Below are 4397 nucleotides of genomic sequence, written 5' to 3' on the forward strand. Positions count from 1 at the left end.
CACGTTTTCATCACCAGTAACCCTTTCTAGGTTGTCCTGAGCGATTTCGAAACGAAGGATTTTCTGTTCTACCGTGAGCAATTTTGGAATGAATTTAGCACACACGCAAATCATTCCCAACTTCTCGAGTAAAATTTTCCAAACAGTAGTTTTCGGTATTCCTAGATCACTTTCTACTTCGCGCACAGTCAACCGACGATCCTCATTAATGGCAAGTCGCACACGCTCAATTTTATCCGGTGTTATTCCCGTCGAAGGTCGTCCAGAACGAGGATCACTGTCAACAGAAGTGCGACCATTTTTAAACCTCTTGTACCATTCTTTTATCTGTGTTTTGCCCATACACTCGTCCCCAAATGCCTTCTGCAACATTTCGATAGTTTCCACGCAACTCTTTTCGAGTTTGAAGCAAAACTGGATGCAAATTCGTTGATCTGTTCTTTCCGTCATTTTTGTCAATAACAAAATCCGACGAACGCAAAAAAGACACTGTAAACAAATAAACGCTGTGCGCGAACCAAGGCGCTCCGTCGGTAACTATGGTATACAGGGAGTTCCTGAGGGATTACTGTTTACGCCCATGACCCGCAGATGTCGCTCGAAAGTTCTGGGGTGGAGATATGAAAGCAGGTCGGATACTTTTGGGACAGACCTCGTATGTGTATGGCAGATTCCGAATCTGTACAACCCAATGTATATATATTTGAATGTACAGACCCGAAATCTGCAATAAAATATGCGAATGGCAGATAAGTGGTATACTACTAGGACTCCGGATGAAGAACATAATTAACAAAAACATAACACCCCATTAGCAAAACCTACAGGATGGTCTTGCCAAAAATTTGCCATTAGACATTCCGTTATCCGTGTATATCTTAAGATATATGTTTGCTATCTCGGAAGCTGCCGTTCTGATCATTGTCCTGGAAAGTGTGCTGTCCCGGAAGCTACCATTCTAGTCAATGTCCTGGAAAGTGTGTAGTCCCGGAATCTGCCATTTCGTGAATGTCCTGTAAAATGTACTGTCCCGGAACCTGCCATTCCGTGAATGTCCTGGAAAAATATATTGTCCCGGATCCTGCCATTTAGTCAATTCTTCTGTATACATTTGTTGTCCCGGAACATGCCATTCCGTGAATGTCCTGGAAAAATATATTGTCCCAGAACCTGCCAGTCCGTGAATGTCCTGAAAAATACGTTGTCTTGGAACCTGTCATTCCATGAATGTCCTGGAAAAATATGATGTCCCGAAATCTGCCATTCTGTGAATGTCCTGGAAAAATATGTTGTCCCGGAACCTGCCATTCCGTGAATGTCCTGGAAAAATATGTTGTCCCAGAACCTGCCATTTCGTGAATGTCCTGGAAAAATATTTTGTCCCGGATTCTGCCATTTAGTCAATTCTTCTGTATACATTTGTTGTCCCGAAACATGCCATTCCGTGAATGTCCTGGAAAAATATATTGTCCCAGAACCTGCCAGTCTGTGAATGTCCTGGAAACATATGTTGTCCCGGAACCTGCCAATCTGTCAATGTCCTGGAAGAATATGTGCCCTGGAATCTGCCAATATGTGAGTGTCCTGGAAACTGCCAAATTCGTTTTTTTTTCGAAAACGAGTAAAAATAAATTAATTTTACTTGAATGGAAGGCAGAAAACAACAAAAGAGGCTTTATAAAACTGTTTTTAACTAATTCTATTTTCGGTCACGGAAGCTGCCCCTGGACATACATATATATAAACCGAATGGCACCCAGTTGGACACGGCTCAATTGAACACGAGCCACTCACAGTGCTCGAGACTACAAAGCTCCTAAGCACCGGTCGCTGTGATTGGTGGTGTCCAATCGAGGCGTGATTAATCGGGATCACCCCTAAAAAACATACATGAAGTGAAACTTAAAATAATGATAATACATAATAGTAACATATACACTATATAAAAATATAAAAAATGTTGAAAAACATACACAAAGTGCAAATTAAGATAATACATAAGAAATAGTAATACATGAAGCATAATAATAAAAATAATAATAATAGTAAAAAATAATAGTAATACATATACCCTGTATGAAAAAACATAAAAGCATATATTACAAAAGTATCCGCCAATATCCGCACGGTAACGTCTCCATCGAGTCCGGTACGACTTATCGTTTGTCGTCGTATGGACTCAGAGCGATTTTCGATTCGGATATCGTATATACTTCGTGTAATTTACATCGTATACACGACTGACGGCGAGTCATTTCGATCTCTTCGTTCAAATACCGCGTGTAATCGTCGAACGTTATCGTTCGCGCTACGACGTTACTCTTTACACCTTTCGCCTTTTTAGTGTCCTTCTTGCCGTCCACCCTCACCGCGTACATCTTCACTCTGAGTCCAACGAGTTCGGTCATTAATACACTGTTGTTCTCATCCTTCATTAGGCCTAGTACTTTTTTGTTCGCGAGAGGCATACCGTACGCGTTGTCTGCCGGATAATCGCTTGTCTCGAATCTAGTGATATCGCGTTTCATAGTCTCGTAAGCATCGTCGCATTCTATACGGTAAATGAGACTGTCAGTGTCGGTGTACATGATCTTATATTTGTCTTGAAACATCGGTGATATGTACTCGTACTGAAATTCATACAAGCAGACTTTCGATATGTGGAGTATACACATACTCACGTAAATCAGCTTGTCGAACTTCACCTCGAGTTTACGCAATTCGACGGCGATCAAATTTTCCGCAAAGACGCTGCGGCTGTGAAAATTCAGTTTCGCGATCATTGCCTCAGCGCCGTATCGTCCATCCCATTTTGTTAATAATTTTACATCTACATGATTGTGCACATTCTCCATAGTTTTGCCGAATACCGCATTGTTCATTAATTTATACAAATTTTTTTCGAAATCGTTTTTTGCACGCGTTCTAAATTGCGTATTAAGTTCAATGTAATCACGGAGCCAGGCAAATTGAGCGAATTGTAACACTCGGTAGATCTTTGTTACGCGAAGACCGTGACGAGTACATTGCTGCAGTTTGCGGTAGTGGATGACGTAACGCTGCTTATTGTACAGCGTCGCTAGAAGTTTATCCTCGCGCTTGCCGGGCGGCTTATCGCGCATCAGATAGAAAGGTAGGTCAGTGTGTCGGTCGGTTTTGTGTGATGCTGCAGATACTCGAGATCGACCTTGAGAATATAACCTGTGGACGAATCTGGAGCGACTGCGCTCACGTTGGGTCTTCGATCCATCAGAATTTGGCGTATGGCAAAGGTTGACACATCGTCCATGCTTACAGATTATTCACGTCGTAGTACATAAGGTACGACGACGGTTTCGATGAGTCATACGAACGCATGTACTTGTTATTAGCCTGCGCGTATCTGTCGGAACATTGACTAAAGCCACCGAGTATACCGCGCTCAATGAACATGACCATATCGATGTCGGTGAGCAACTCAAATCTTACGCGCGTATGTTTCAGCATGGCGTCCCACGTGAAACCTGGGCTGTGTTCCAAAATTGTTTGTCAGCGCTGGCAGTACTGCCAACACCGTTCCAAAAATCATCGTAGCACGCTGTGGCAGTGCTGCGAGAGGGTAAAGACGTCATTAATGTTGTCGTCATTTCCTACTGCGGCTGCTGCGGCTGTCGAGGTGAGGCAGCTACAGCACAAGATGGCGGAAAAGATGGAGGAGTTAATTTTAATCGATGCTGAGAGTAACACTGAGTACAAACTCAGTGTTTCTATAGAAGATGCTAAGAAAGCAAGAAGTAGTGAGTAGATTTATAATTTTTTTGTAGTCTGCTTTTTGTAGTCACACTTATGTATCGCCCGTCAATGAACTGAAAAATAATTTGCGCGGCGGTAAGAGCGTGTCCTGCAATTTTTCAACGCAGTTAACGTACTCATACAGAAAGACAACTTTTCGTGTGAGAAGATCGAAATCCTTCGCGCTGAGCTTGCAAAATTCGGAACGTACAATTTTTAATTTGTCTTTATCGAGATACGACACCAATTTATCAAGGCTTATACTTAGAAATTTGAAGGAATCAATAAACCTTAATTTTACGCAATTTTTATGAAAATTCTTTTCATTTTTGTCTTTGGTGCTATCGACATGTTTCGTAAATGAAATGTATTTTTCCTTCGTTATCGGAAGGAGATCTACATGTCCGTCGTACGCAGTAGCTATTTCTTTAATTATAAATTGCGCGTCGTATCTCGACAAGTTGTGAAATACAACCGGAATATAGAATAAATTTTTATAATTAAGATTACAATTTGAATGTGCTGAACCGCGGTATCTACCGGTTAAGGGGATGCTAAACCGATTACCCAATTCAATCAAGGTCGATAGTACAGACTTTTTTAATTCCAAATTCGATAATAGTGGC

This window comes from Trachymyrmex cornetzi, unplaced genomic scaffold (genome assembly GCF_001594075.2).
Source record: "Trachymyrmex cornetzi isolate Tcor2-1 unplaced genomic scaffold, Tcor1.1 scaffold1040, whole genome shotgun sequence".
Taxonomy (NCBI): Eukaryota; Metazoa; Arthropoda; class Insecta; order Hymenoptera; family Formicidae; genus Trachymyrmex; species Trachymyrmex cornetzi.